Genomic DNA, 17,045 nt, shown 5'->3' on the forward strand with positions numbered 1-17,045 from the left:
CAATTTCCTTAATGTCGTGCAAGAATTTTCGACTAAACTCACTTACTGACACGTAACTAAGACGTTCCGAACGAACAAAACTTGCGTACATAGCGATCTCAGCTTTGTGCGCAGAAAAACGTATATCCTCAATTTCCTTAATGTCGTGCAAGAATTTTCGACTAAACTCACTTACTGACACGTAACCAAGACGTTCCGAACGAACAAAACTTGCGTACATAGCGATCTCAGCTTTGTGCGCAGAAAAACGTATATCCTCAATTTCCTTAATGTCGTGCAAGAATTTTCGACTAAACTCACTTACTGACACGTAACTAAGTCGTTCCGAACGAACAAAACTTGCGTACATAGCGATCTCAGCTTTGTGCGCAGAAAAACGTATATCCTCAATTTCCTTAATGTCGTGGAAGAATTATCGACTAAACTCACTTACTGACACGTAACTAAGACGTTCCGAACGAACAAAACTTGCGTACAGAGCGATCTCAGCTTTGTGCGCAGAAAAACGTATATCCTCAATTTCCTTAATGTCGTGCAAGAGTTTTCGACTAAACTCACTTACTGACACGTAACTACGACGTTCCGAAAGAACAAAACTTGCGTACATAGCGATTTTAACAATGTATGCCGTGAAGCGGTTCTTCTCAATTTCCTTGATGTTGCAGAAGAATTTTAGACAAATCTCACTTACTGACACGTAACTAAGACGTTCCGAACGAACAAAACTTGCGTACATAGCGATTTTAACAATGTATGCCGTGAAGCGGTTCTTCTCAATTTCCTTGATGTTGCACAAAAATTTTATACAAATCTCACTTAGTGACACGTAACTAAGACGTTCCGAACGAACAAAACTTGCGTACATAGCGATCTCAGCTTTGTGCGCGAAAAAACGTATATCCTCAATTTCCTTAATGTCGTGCAAGAATTTTCGACTAAACTCACTTACTGACACGTAACTAAGACGTTCCGAACGAACAAAACTTGCGTACATAGCGATTTTAACAGTGTATGCAGTGAAGCGGTTCTTCTCAATTTCCTTGATGTTGCACAAGAATTTTCGACTAAACTCACTTACTGACACGTAACTAAGACGTTCCGAACGAACAAAACTTGCGTACATAGCGAATTTAACAATGTATGCCGTGAAACGTATATCCTCAATTTCTTTAACGTTGTACAAGAATTTTCGACTAAACTCACTTATTGACACGTAACTAAGACGTTCCGAACGAACAAAACTTGCGTACATAGCGATTTCAGCTTTGTGCGCAGAAAAACGTATATCCTCAATTTCCTTAATGTCGTGCAAGAATTTTGGACTAAACTCACTTACTGACACGTAACTAAGACGTTCCGAACGAACAAAACTTGCGTACATAGCGATCTCAGCTTTGTGCGCAGAAAAACGTATATCCTCAATTTCCTTAATGTCGTGCAAGAATTTTCGACTAGACTCACTTACTGACACGTAACTAAGACGTTCCGAACGAACAAAACTTGCGTACATAGCGATCTCAGCTTTGTGCGCAGAAAGACGTATATCCTCAATTTCCTTAATGTCGTGCAAGAATTTTCGACTAGACTCACTTACTGACACGTAACTAAGACGTACCGAACGAACAAAACTTGCGTACATAGCGAATTTAACAATGTATGCCGTGAAACGTATATCCTCAATTTCTTTAACGTTGTACAAGAATTTTCGACTAAACTCACTTATTGACACGTAACTAAGACGTTCCGAACGAACAAAACTTGCGTACATAGCGATTTCAGCTTTGTGCGCAGAAAAACGTATATCCTCAATTTCCTTAATGTCGTGCAAGAATTTTCGACTAAACTCACTTACTGACACGTAACTAAGACGTTCCGAACGAACAAAACTTGCGTACATAGCGATCTCAGCTTTGTGCGCAGAAAAACGTATATCCTCAATTTCCTTAACGTCGTGCAAGAATTTTCGACTAAACTCACTTACTGACACGTAACTAAGACGTTCCGAACGAACAAAACTTGCGTACATAGCGATTTTAACAATGTATGCCGTGAAGCGGTTCTGCTCAATTTCCTTGATGTTGCACAACAATTTTAGACAAATCTCACTTACTGACACGTAACTAAGACGTTCCGAACGAACAAAACTTGCGTACATAGCGATCTCAACTTTGTGCGCAGAAAAACGTATATCCTCAATTTCCTTAATGTCGTGCAAGAATTTTCGACTAAACTCACTTACTGACACGTAACTAAGACGTTCCGAACGAACAAAACTTGCGTGCATAGCGATTTTAACAATGTATGCCGTGAAGCGGTTCTTCTCAATTTCCTTGATGTTGCACAAGATTTTTAGACAAATCTCACTTACTGACACGTAACTAAGACGTTCCGAACGAACAAAACTTGCGTACATAGCGATCTCAACTTTGTGCGCAGAAAAACGTATATCCTCAATTTCCTTAATGTCGTGCAAGAATTTTCGACTAAACTCACTTACTGACACGTAACTAAGACGTTCCGAACGAACAAAACTTGCGTACATAGCGATCTCAGCTTTGTGCGCAGAAAAACGTATATCCTCAATTTCCTTAATGTCGTGCAAGAATTTTCGACTAAACTCACTTACTGACACGTAACCAAGACGTTCCGAACGAACAAAACTTGCGTACATAGCGATCTCAGCTTTGTGCGCAGAAAAACGTATATCCTCAATTTCCTTAATGTCGTGCAAGAATTTTCGACTAAACTCACTTACTGACACGTAACTAAGTCGTTCCGAACGAACAAAACTTGCGTACATAGCGATCTCAGCTTTGTGCGCAGAAAAACGTATATCCTCAATTTCCTTAATGTCGTGGAAGAATTATCGACTAAACTCACTTACTGACACGTAACTAAGACGTTCCGAACGAACAAAACTTGCGTACATAGCGATCTCAGCTTTGTGCGCAGAAAAACGTATATCCTCAATTTCCTTAATGTCGTGCAAGAATTTTCGACTAAACTCACTTACTGACACGTAACTAAGACGTTCCGAACGAACAAAACTTGCGTACATAGCGATCTCAGCTTTGTGCGCAGCAAAACGTATATCCTCAATTTCCTTAATGTCGTGCAAGAATTTTCGACTAAACTCACTTACTGACACGTAACTAAGACGTTCCGAACGAACAAAACTTGCGTACATAGCGATTTTAACAATGTATGCCGTGAAGCGGTACTTCTCAATTTCCTTGACGTTGCAGAAGAATTTTAGACAAATCTCACTTAGTGACACGTAACTAAGACGTTCCGAACGAACAAAACTTGCGTACAGAGCGATCTCAGCTTTGTGCACAGAAAAACGTATATCCTCAATTTCCTTAATGTCGTGCAAGAATTTTCGACTAAACTCACTTACTGACACGTAACTATGACGTTCCGAAAGAACAAAACTTGCGTACATAGCGATTTTAACAATGTATGCCGTGAAGCGGTTCTTCTCAATTTCCTTGATGTTGCACAAGAATTTTAGACAAATCTCACTTACTGACACGTAACTAAGACGTTCCGATCGAACAAAACTTGCGTACATAGCGATTTTAACAATGTATGCCGTGAAGCGGTTTTTCTCAATTTCCTTGATGTTGCACAAGAATTTTAGACAAATCTCACTTAGTGACACGTAACTAAGACGTTCCGAACGAACAAAACTTGCGTACATAGCGATCTCAGCTTTGTGCGCAGGAAAACGTATATCCTCAATTTCCTTAATGTCGTGCAAGAATTTTCGACTAAACTCACTTACTGACACGTAACTAAGACGTTCCGAACGAACAAAACTTGCGTACATAGCGATTTTAACAATGTATGCCGTGAAGCGGTTCTTCTCAATTTCCTTGATGTTGCACAAGAATTTTAGACAAATCTCACTTACTGACACGTAACTAAGACGTTCCGAACGAACAAAACTTGCGTACATAGCGATTTTAACAATGTATGCCGTGAAGCGGTTCTTCTCAATTTCCTTGATGTTGCACAAAAATTTTAGACAAATCTCACTTAGTGACACGTAACTAAGACGTTCCGAACGAACAAAACTTGCGTACATAGCGATCTCAGCTTTGTGCGCAGAAAAACGTATATCCTCAATTTCCTTAACGTCGTGCAAGAATTTTCGACTAAACTCACTTACTGACACGTAACTAAGACGTTCCGAACGAACAAAACTTGCGTACATAGCGATTTTAACAATGTATGCCGTGAAGCGGTTCTTCTCAATTTCCTTGATGTTGCACAAGAATTTTCGACTAAACTCACTTACTGACACGTAACTAAGACGTTCCGAACGAACAAAACTTGCGTACATAGCGATCTCAGCTTTGTGCGCAGAAAGACGTATATCCTCAATTTCCTTAATGTCGTGCAAGAATTTTCGACTAGACTCACTTACTGACACGTAACTAAGACGTACCGAACGAACAAAACTTGCGTACATAGCGAATTTAACAATGTATGCCGTGAAACGTATATCCTCAATTTCTTTAACGTTGTACAAGAATTTTCGACTAAACTCACTTATTGACACGTAACTAAGACGTTCCGAACGAACAAAACTTGCGTACATAGCGATTTCAGCTTTGTGCGCAGAAAAACGTATATCCTCAATTTCCTTAATGTCGTGCAAGAATTTTCGACTAAACTCACTTACTGACACGTAACTAAGACGTTCCGAACGAACAAAACTTGCGTACATAGCGATCTCAGCTTTGTGCGCAGAAAAACGTATATCCTCAATTTCCTTAATGTCGTGCAAGAATTTTCGACTAAACTCACTTACTGACACGTAACTAAGACGTTCCGAACGAACAAAACTTGCGTACATAGCGATTTTAACAATGTATGCCGTGAAGCGGTTCTTCTCAATTTCCTTGATGTTGCACAACAATTTTAGACAAATCTCACTTACTGACACGTAACCAAGACGTTCCGAACGAACAAAACTTGCGTACATAGCGATCTCAACTTTGTGCGCAGAAAAACGTATATCCTCAATTTCCTTAATGTCGTGCAAGAATTTTCGACTAAACTCACTTACTGACACGTAACTAAGACGTTCCGAATGAACAAAACTTGCGTGCATAGCGATTTTAACAATGTATGCCGCGAAGCGGTTCTTCTCAATTTCCTTGATGTTGCACAAGAATTTTAGACAAATCTCACATACTGACACGTAACTAAGACGTTCCGAACGAACACTACTTGCGTACATAGCGATCTCAGCTTTGTGCGCAGAAAAACGTATATCCTCAATTTCCTTAATGTCGTGCAAGAATTTTCGACTAAACTCACCTACTGACACGTAACTAAGACGTTCCGAACGAACAAAACTTGCGTACATAGCGATCTCAGCTTTGTGCGCAGAAAAACGTATATCCTCAATTTCCTTAATGTCGTGCAAGAATTTTCGACTAAACTCACTTACTGACACGTAACTAAGACGTTCCGAACAAACAAAACTTGCGTACATAGCGATCTCAGCTTTGTGCGCAGCAAAACGTATATCCTCAATTTCCTTAATGTCGTGCAAGAATTTTCGACTAAACTCACTTACTGACACGTAACTATGACGTTCCGAAAGAACAAAACTTGCGTACATAGCGATTTTAACAATGTATGCCGTGAAGCGGTTCTTCTCAATTTCCTTGATGTTGCACAAGAATTTTAGACAAATCTCACTTACTGACACGTAACTAAGACGTTCCGATCGAACAAAACTTGCGTACATAGCGATTTTAACAATGTATGCCGTGAAGCGGTTTTTCTCAATTTCCTTGATGTTGCACAAGAATTTTAGACAAATCTCACTTAGTGACACGTAACTAAGACGTTCCGAACGAACAAAACTTGCGTACATAGCGATCTCAGCTTTGTGCGCAGAAAAACGTATATCCTCAATTTCCTTAATGTCGTGCAAGAATTTTCGACTAAACTCACTTACTGACACGTAACTAAGACGTTCCGAACGAACAAAACTTGCGTACATAGCGATTTTAACAATGTATGCCGTGAAGCGGTTCTTCTCAATTTCCTTGATGTTGCACAAGAATTTTAGACAAATCTCACTTACTGACACGTAACTAAGACGTTCCGAACGAACAAAACTTGCGTACATAGCGATTTTAACAATGTATGCCGTGAAGCGGTTCTTCTCAATTTCCTTGATGTTGCACAAAAATTTTAGACAAATCTCACTTAGTGACACGTAACTAAGACGTTCCGAACGAACAAAACTTGCGTACATAGCGATCTCAGCTTTGTGCGCAGAAAAACGTATATCCTCAATTTCCTTAATGTCGTGCAAGAATTTTCGACTAAACTCACTTACTGACACGTAACTAAGACGTTCCGAACGAACAAAACTTGCGTACATAGCGATTTTAACAATGTATGCCGTGAAGCGGTTCTTCTCAATTTCCTTGATGTTGCACAAGAATTTTCGACTAAACTCACTTACTGACACGTAACTAAGACGTTCCGAACGAACAAAACTTGCGTACATAGCGATCTCAGCTTTGTGCGCAGAAAGACGTATATCCTCAATTTCCTTAATGTTGTGCAAGAATTTTCGACTAGACTCACTTACTGACACGTAACTAAGACGTACCGAACGAACAAAACTTGCGTACATAGCGAATTTAACAATGTATGCCGTGAAACGTATATCCTCAATTTCTTTAACGTTGTACAAGAATTTTCGACTAAACTCACTTATTGACACGTAACTAAGACGTTCCGAACGAACAAAACTTGCGTACATAGCGATTTCAGCTTTGTGCGCAGAAAAACGTATATCCTCAATTTCCTTAATGTCGTGCAAGAATTTTCGACTAAACTCACTTACTGACACGTAACTAAGACGTTCCGAACGAACAAAACTTGCGTACATAGCGATCTCAGCTTTGTGCGCAGAAAAACGTATATCCTCAATTTCCTTAATGTCGTGCAAGAATTTTTGACTAAACTCACTTACTGACACGTAACCAAGACGTTCCGAACGAACAAAACTTGCGTACATAGCGATCTCAGCTTTGTGCGCAGAAAAACGTATATCCTCAATTTCCTTAATGTCGTGGAAGAATTTTCGACTAAACTCACTTACTGACACGTAACTAAGACGTTCCGAACGAACAAAACTTGCGTACATAGCGATCTCAGCTTTGTGCGCAGAAAAACGTATATCCTCAATTTCCTTAATGTCGTGCAAGAATTTTAGACAAATCTCACTTACTGACACGTAACTAAGACGTTCCGAACGAACAAAACTTGCGTACATAGCGATCTCAGCTTTGTGCGCAGAAAACGTATATCCTCAATTTCCCTAATGTCGTGCAAGAATTTTCGACTAAACTCACTTACTGACACGTAACTAAGACGTTCCGAACGAACAAAACTTGCGTACATAGCGATTTTAACAATGTATGCCGTGAAGCGGTTTTTCTCAATTTCCTTGATGTTGCACAAGAATTTTAGACAAATCTCACTTAGTGACACGTAACTTAGACGTTCCGAACGAACAAAACTTGCGTACAAAGCGATCTCAGCTTTGTGCGCAGAAAAACGTATATCCTCAATTTCCTTAATATCGTGCAAGAATTTTCGACTAAACTCACTTACTGACACGTAACTAAGACGTTCCGAACGAACAAAACTTGCGTACATAGCGATTTTAACAATGTATGCCGTGAAGCGGTTCTTCTCAATTTCCTTGATGTTGCACAACAATTTTAGACAAATCTCACTTACTGACACGTAACCAAGACGTTCCGAACGAACAAAACTTGCGTACATAGCGATCTCAACTTTGTGCGCAGAAAAACGTATATCCTCAATTTCCTTAATGTCGTGCAAGAATTTTCGACTAAACTCACTTACTGACACGTAACTAAGACGTTCCGAATGAACAAAACTTGCGTGCATAGCGATTTTAACAATGTATGCCGTGAAGCGGTTCTTCTCAATTTCCTTGATGTTGCACAAGAATTTTAGACAAATCTCACATACTGACACGTAACTAAGACGTTCCGAACGAACACTACTTGCGTACATAGCGATCTCAGCTTTGTGCGCAGAAAAACGTATATCCTCAATTTCCTTAATGTCGTGCAAGAATTTTCGACTAAACTCACTTAGTGACACGTAACTAAGACGTTCCGAACGAACAAAACTTGCGTACATAGCGATCTCAGCTTTGTGCGCAGAAAAACGTATATCCTCAATTTCCTTAATGTCGTGCAAGAATTTTCGACTAAACTCACTTACTGACACGTAACTAAGACGTTCCGAACGAACAAAACTTGCGTACATAGCGATTTTAACAATGTATGCCGTGAAGCGGTTCTTCTCAATTTCCTTGATGTTGCACAAGAATTTTAGACAAATCTCACTTACTGACACGTAACTAAGACGTTCCGAACGAACAAAACTTGCGTACATAGCGATTTTAACAATGTATGCCGTGAAGCGGTTCTTCTCAATTTCCTTGATGTTGCACAAAACTTTTAGACAAATCTCACTTAGTGACACGTAACTAAGACGTTCCGAACGAACAAAACTTGCGTACATAGCGATCTCAGCTTTGTGCGCAGAAAAACGTATATCCTCAATTTCCTTAATGTCGTGCAAGAATTTTCGACTAAACTCACTTACTGACACGTAACTAAGACGTTCCGAACGAACAAAACTTGCGTACATAGCGATTTTAACAATGTATGCCGTGAAGCGGTTCTTCTCAATTTCCTTGATGTTGCACAAGAATTTTCGACTAAACTCACTTACTGACACGTAACTAAGACGTTCCGAACGAACAAAACTTGCGTACATAGCGATCTCAGCTTTGTGCGCAGAAAGACGTATATCCTCAATTTCCTTAATGTCGTGCAAGAATTTTCGACTAGACTCACTTACTGACACGTAACTAAGACGTACCGAACGAACAAAACTTGCGTACATAGCGAATTTAACAATGTATGCCGTGAAACGTATATCCTCAATTTCTTTAACGTTGTACAAGAATTTTCGACTAAACTCACTTATTGACACGTAACTAAGACGTTCCGAACGAAAAAAACTTGCGTACATAGCGATTTCAGCTTTGTGCGCAGAAAAACGTATATCCTCAATTTCCTTAATGTCGTGCAAGAATTTTCGACTAAACTCACTTACTGACGCGTAACTAAGTCGTTCCGAACGAACAAAACTTGCGTACATAGCGATCTCAGCTTTGTGCGCAGAAAAACGTATATCCTCAATTTCCTTAATGTCGTGCAAGAATTTTCGACTAAACTCACTTACTGACACGTAACCAAGACGTTCCGAACGAACAAAACTTGCGTACATAGCGATCTCAGCTTTGTGCGCAGAAAAACGTATATCCTCAATTTCCTTAATGTCGTGGAAGAATTTTCGACTAAACTCACTTACTGACACGTAACTAAGACGTTCCGAACGAACAAAACTTGCGTACATATCGATCTCAGCTTTGTGCGCAGAAAAACGTATATCCTCAATTTCCTTAATGTCGTGCAAGAATTTTAGACAAATCTCACTTACTGACACGTAACTAAGACGTTCCGAACGAACAAAACTTGCGTACATAGCGATCTCAGCTTTGTGCGCAGAAAACGTATATCCTCAATTTCCTTAATGTCGTGCAAGAATTTTCGACTAAACTCACTTACTGACACGTAACTAAGACGTTCCGAACGAACAAAACTTGCGTACATAGCGATTTTAACAATGTATGCCGTGAAGCGGTTTTTCTCAATTTCCTTGATGTTGCACAAGAATTTTAGACAAATCTCACTTAGTGACACGTAACTAAGACGTTCCGAACGAACAAAACTTGCGTACAAAGCGATCTCAGCTTTGTGCGCAGAAAAACGTATATCCTCAATTTCCTTAATGTCGTGCAAGAATTTTCGACTAAACTCACTTACTGACACGTAACTAAGACGTTCCGAACGAACAAAACTTGCGTACATAGCGATTTTAACAATGTATGCCGTGAAGCGGTTCTTCTCAATTTCCTTGATGTTGCACAACAATTTTAGACAAATCTCACTTACTGACACGTAACCAAGACGTTCCGAACGAACAAAACTTGCGTACATAGCGATCTCAACTTTGTGCGCAGAAAAACGTATATCCTCAATTTCCTTAATGTCGTGCAAGAATTTTCGACTAAACTCACTTACTGACACGTAACTAAGACGTTCCGAATGAACAAAACTTGCGTGCATAGCGATTTTAACAATGTATGCCGTGAAGCGGTTCTTCTCAATTTCCTTGATGTTGCACAAGAATTTTAGACAAATCTCACATACTGACACGTAACTAAGACGTTCCGAACGAACACTACTTGCGTACATAGCGATCTCAGCTTTGTGCGCAGAAAAACGTATATCCTCAATTTCCTTAATGTCGTGCAAGAATTTTCGACTAAACTCACTTAGTGACACGTAACTAAGACGTTCCGAACGAACAAAACTTGCGTACATAGCGATCTCAGCTTTGTGCGCAGAAAAACGTATATCCTCAATTTCCTTAATGTCGTGCAAGAATTTTCGACGAATCTCACTTACTGACACGTAACTAAGAGACGTTCCGAACGAACAAAACTTGCGTACATAGCGATCTCAGCTTTGTGCGCAGAAAAACGTATATCCTCAATTTCCTTAATGTCGTGCAAGAATTTTCGACTAAACTCACTTACTGACACGTAACTAAGACGTTCCGAATGAACAAAACTTGCGTACATAGCGATTTTAACAATGTATGCCGTGAAGCGGTTCTTCTCAATTTCCTTGATATTGCACAAGAATTTTAGACAAATCTCACTTAGTGACATGTAACTAAGACGTTCCGAACGAACAAAACTTGCGTACATAGCGATCTCAGCATTGTGCGCAGAAAAACGTATATCCTCAATTTCCTTAATGTCGTGCAAGAATTTTCGACTAAACTCACTTACTGACACGTAACTAAGACGTTCCGAACGAACAAAACTTGCGTACATAGCGATTTTAACAATGTATGCCGTGAAGCGGTTCTTCTCAATTTCCTTGATGTTGCACAAGATTTTTAGACAAATCTCACTTACTGACACGTAACTAAGACGTTCCGAACGAACAAAACTTGCGTACGTAGCGATCTCTACTTTGTGCGCAGAAAAACGTATATCCTCAATTTCCTTAATGTCGTGCAAGAATTTTCGACTAAACTCACTTACTGACACGTAACTATGACGTTCCGAACGAACAAAACTTGCGTAAATAGCGATCTCAGCTTTGTGCGCAGAAAAACGTATATCCTCAATTTCCTTAATGTCGTGCAAGAATTTTCGACTAAACTCACTTACTGACACGTAACTAAGACGTTCCGAACGAACAAAACTTGCGTACATAGCGATCTCAGCTTTGTGCGCAGAAAAACGTATATCCTCAATTTCCTTAATGTCGTGCAAGAATTTTCGACTAAACTCACTTACTGACACGTAACTAAGACGTTCCGAACGAACAAAACTTGCGTACATAGCGATCTCAGCTTTGTGCGCAGAAAAACGTATATCCTCAATTTCCTTAATGTCGTGCAAGAATTTTCGACTAAACTCACTTACTGACACGTAACTAAGACGTTCCGAACGAACAAAACTTGCGTACATAGCGATCTCAGCTTTGTGCGCAGAAAAACGTATATCCTCAATTTCCTTAATGTCGTGCAAGAATTTTCGACTAATCTCACTTACTGACACGTAACTAAGACGTTCCGAACGAACAAAACTTGCGTACATAGCGATCTCAGCTTTGTGCGCAGAAAAACGTATATCCTCAATTTCCTTAATGTCGTGCAAGAATTTTCGACTAAACTCACTTACTGACACGTAACTAAGACGTTCCGAACGAACAAAACTTGCGTACATAGCGATTTTAACAATGTATTGTCACGTCCCAGCGTTCGAAGTTAATAAAAAAAATTATTCTTTATTCTAAGAACATGAACATATAATACTAATTGTAGTAATAAATCTGAGTAGTATTTATTAATTATTTTTAGTGTAATTTTCCTTTATAAATGAGATATTTTATTTTCTTTTTCGGTCACCCTGCAGTTCACCGGGTCTACCGGGGACCATAAGACTAATAACCCGTCAATGGTTGTGTAGGATCTATAAGTAATGTTTCTCTTACCCTTTATGACTATATGTGTCTGAATAATAATTAATATGCTGGATTCTCTGTGTAGCTGGTCCTCCAGATTGATCACTGATAAGCGCTCTTAATTATGGTAATGACGGCTAATTCAGGATAAATTGGTAGCCGGATGTTGAAATAATTCGTAGAGTTATGTAGAGTAAAATAGCACTTTATTTTATATTTAAGTTAAGTTAAGCAATTAATATTACTAGCGTCTGCTAACGCTAGAGAAACTCGAAGTACAAGAATGGAAGTCTTATAACTGTGAATTCGGAGCTTGTCGATGCGTACACCGGATTACTATATTGAAGAGCTAGTCGTGTTAGCTGTTCGAAGTTTGGAATAGTAATGCTGGATGTCTGGCTTGCACTGAGCTCCTCCGGTCTTCGGGTGTTGGTGGGAGAGATGCTGCAGTGGGATCGCCTTTGGTAGATGGTGGGATATTCTTCCTATGCTTCGCCTAAGACTTCCCGATGTTGGAGGGAGTCCCATGGGCGGGAGCAATGGCAAGTGGAAGCGCCGCTGGTAGGGATCTCTGTGCGAGAAGGACAGCTATATCGTTCCCTCGCAACATTCCAACTTGTTTGTCCCGTTTAATCTTATCGAGCGGGCGGATAAGAATATCGATCGACGGGCCTGTCCGCATACCATGTACAGTATAAGGCTCTTATAAAACTCTTATAATATTGTAGCGAATAAAATATTTTATACTGAATATTCTTATATGCCTAATTCCTTATTGCTACTTATATGGTTAATAATAAAGTCTTATGCTACGTAGAATATGTGTATGCGCATATGCGAATATAAAGTTTTTAGAAGCTATATGAATATAAAGTTAAAACGACTATATATATATATACTTAAAATTATTGGGTTAAAACGTAATAACGTTACATTTGCATCGTTCACTTTTCGCTTGTATCTTCTAATTGAATTTAACGCTTTATTAAAAGATCTTTTGTATGCTCATATATATATATATATATATATATATATATATATATATAATATTTATTACAATTTTTAAAGCGTTTGAATCGTCTGTCTGATTGTACAATGCAAATATAAGGCTTTAGTTATTTCTATAGTTTATTCGTATGATAGTTATTTTTGCGTCACCCGCTGGCGCGTTCGAGCGTTGGCTATATACGGGGTGACTCTCGAGTATGAATACTATTTTACAAGTTAGAAGTTTGTCTTGAACGAATAATTTTCTCCGGATTTCTACTTCTTTCGCCCCTTATGGGTGAATTAACAATAAATATATTGTTTAAATAAATTTTGACGTGCGGCTGAGACGTCACACCACCCCCCTTAGTTTAAATTTCGGAGTAACGAGTTATGATGAAATTTATTCGTCCAATCTGGTACGTAGATCTCTGAACGTATATACTATAGGTATAGTAGGCGGTTCCGCGTTTTCTGCTGGCGCGTTGGGTACTGTGTTTGTGTCTGTGTGTTCCGGTGGGTTTTCGGGATTTACATTTGGTTGTGGCTGTGGCCTATTGGCCAAATACAATAATAAATGTGTGAAAGAGCTCCAAATGGCTCCGAGTAAGTGTAAGCTACAGCCATAAGCTGCATGTAGCGCATAGCCATGTATCAATGTGTCAAATACAATTTTTATTATTCTTATAATTATAAATATTTCGAATACACCAGCGGTCGCTGCGCCGAATGTGGTGAAACCGTCCCATATTTTTGTTAATGTATTATTATAAATTTTATTTAACGTCTTCATCCAATAAGTTTTGTAATGAAACCGCGTCTGATTGTATCGATTGTCCGGTAAAGCCTCGGGCGATGGTGTGTAAAACCGCGTTCTTTTCCGCGGGGAACATAATATGATCCCTTAGTTCGTCAAGGTCTTGTTGAGAGTAAATGCCACTGGTGGCTAAGGATTTTGGTGCAAGGTATTTCCAAGATAATTTTGTAAGGGGTTTAATTTCGTGTGGGGAGGTTGCCATGGATGGGGTAGGATTAAATTGGAGCCATGTCCCTTCAATGTTATATAGGATTGGGAGTAATGGATTGCAGTCCCTTATAGTACTGTGTCTAATTACTATATGGGATTTTGGTGTCATGAACAAAGAAGCATTTCTAAAGGTCACGGGTAGTTCCGTATGACAAGTGTTGGTCTTTCGCAAAGTAACTTCTATTGCTATGCATTTGATAATGTGGATCCCTTCGCCTGAAGTCACTGCCATATAGCCAGGTGACTTCATCATTCGATAGGCGAATTCGTCCGGCTGTATTGCTGCCAGAGACAAAGTATTCTGAATTACTTGTTTTTCTAACTCACATTTCTGTACAATGATGTCTCTGTATAATGACGTGATTTGGCTTCTTATATATTTTTCAACATACACAAATTTCGAATTTGCGTATGTGAACAGATCCAAATTAGTTACTGCGATTTTAGACCTTGCTTTAAAAATGTTTCCTTTTTGGGTTTCAAAGATAAATAATTTTGGATGCTCTGTTCCGTATAGAGTATAGCCGCAAATAGTGTGTCTTCGCGTCAACGTTAACGCAAAAGTAGTGTCTTGGGATTCTAAGGTAAACATAGTGGTGTTTTGGGAATTAAGGAGGCCTTGGATTTTAGTAGAGGTACCTTCATATAAGACGTCATATGCTTCAAACCCGCAAGCGGTATTGGGTATTCCTTCCCAAAAGGTGTAACCATCGTCCGAGTCTATACAGGATTCGTCAGCTAGGTCGCAAACTGTGCCCGATTTTAGCATTATTTTTCCTGCATTTAATCTAACCGGTACGTATGAATCTCTGAGGGAGATTTTTAAGGTTGCTTGTACTATTACGTCATCCCATGTGCCGTAATAATCCGAATATTGAATTCCCTTACAAGTTCCATCTACGTTCACCTTGCCGGCAAGCGTGACGCTTCTATAATACGTATGATTTGATTTTAATCCGTCGATAATTTCAGCGGTTCCTACCTTTAAAAGACCTTCTTTATGCATTTGAATGCACCTAGCGCGAGATGTTTCTTGCAAGTAACTTGCGTAACCGTTATGAACGGCTGAAATATGCGAGTGCATTCCGCAGTGAGATATGGTTCTTAAGATTTCTATCTTACATTGAGTTATGTGAGTTTGCGCGTAGTTTGACAGTTGTAGCAGCTGTATGTATGTGTTGATTGTCGCAGGTGTCGCAATGTCGATGTCGCATTCGCCTGAACGTAGTAAAGATACAGTGGTCACATTAAGGTAGGCTCCCCCGCAATCGTAGGCTATTATGGCCTTTGTGCCAGAGAACATTGCGGTAATTAGAAGCATCGGAATGTAGTAAACCTTAAAATAGAAATATTATATTTAAATATAAAATACGAGAGTAATATGGGTTGTTTGTGTTGTTTTATGTTACAAGATGTGTGTATGTGTTGTTAGAACAAAATTTCTAATATTAATACGAGACTAATATGAAAATATCTTAAAATTACTGGATCCGGGGGTCCAGGCCGCGCTTACAAAATTTCTCTTTCTTTGCATTTTCTTTCATCCCGGATCTATAAAATATGTGCCTTTACACAACTTCAACTTGTTTATATGGACTACGCGTGATTTACCACGGAAGTCTATTTTCGCGTTATTCATTGGTAGCATTTCTAAAATCTTATATGGCCCAGTATATTGATCGTCTAATTTCCCTTTCATGGGCTCTTTTAATAGATAAACTCTATCATTAACCTTGAAATTTTGAACGTTAATCCTTTTATCATAATATACTTTACTCTTTTCTTTTGACTGTACCAAGTTTTGTTTTGCTAGGCCTTCCGAATTTCTTAAAATTTTGAAAAGGTTAGTGAGATAGTCCTGATAAGGTTGTTCAGTGGCGTCTTCTGGAATTATTGTGGAAGATGGAGTTCTAGGAAGATGTCCAAAGACTAGGGAATAGGGGGTATAGTTTGTTCCTTCATGGACTGAGGTGTTATAGGCGAACATGGCAGGTTTTATGTGCTCGTCCCATTCGCTATTTTGATTGGTGTACATTTTTAAATATTCAGTTAGTACGTGATGCGAACGTTCAATTGATCCATTTGATTGCGGATGATAAGCGGTTGTACGGCATTGTTTTATTTTAAAATAATTAGCAATTGCTTTCATTAAGGAGGTAAAGAAGGTTGGAGCTTGGTCGGTTAATAGAGCTCTTGGTGCTCCGTATATGCAAACGAAATCTTTTATAAAGGCATCAGCTATTGAGAAGGAATCTGCCGTTTCCATGGGCGTGGCTATTGAATATTTCGTTAAAAGATCCTGTATTGTTAAAATATAGGAGTTATTTCGGCTTGTCATCGGCAATGGCCCTACTACGTCCATTGATACTTTATCAAAAGCAACTCCTGGAGTGTCAGTTATCATCATAGGCTGCTTTGTCTTTACCCTTGTCAATTTTTTTACTTGGCAGTCCTTGCAATTTCTTATATATTCCTGGATATCCTTTTTCATTGTAGGCCAGTGGTAATTTTGTCTAATTCGATGATAGGTTTTATTTATACCTTTGTGTCCTCCTATCTTTGTGGCATGCTTTTCATAAATAATATTCGTTCTTTCCGTTATGCCGGGGCATCTTACCAAAGATTTGCAGATTGTTATGGTTATTGATAAGTCGGAAAGAAATCTTTTTAGGCTCTTATAAATAAAAATCCATGGGATCATAAAATACAGGTCATTTTGTGCTATACTAACAGTTTTCAAATTTAGCTCGATTATGGCATCTCTCAATGATCTTAATCCTTCTATTATGTCGTTTCGTTCCGTCTGTATTTTTTCGTTATGCTTAATGGGAATA

General features: G+C 38.9%; 1 pseudogene; it reads right to left on the minus strand.

Moving 5' to 3' along the window:
* Positions 1 to 13,525: 13,525 nt before the first annotated feature.
* On the minus strand, positions 13,526 to 15,167 carry LOC138943372 (uncharacterized; annotated as a pseudogene).
* Between the last annotated feature and the right edge of the window lie 1,878 nt (positions 15,168 to 17,045).

The sequence above is a fragment of the Polyergus mexicanus genome, unplaced genomic scaffold, assembly GCF_030449975.1.
Source record: "Polyergus mexicanus isolate NDT 795.1 unplaced genomic scaffold, iyPolMexi1.0 SCAF_26, whole genome shotgun sequence".
Lineage (NCBI taxonomy): Eukaryota > Metazoa > Arthropoda > Insecta > Hymenoptera > Formicidae > Polyergus > Polyergus mexicanus.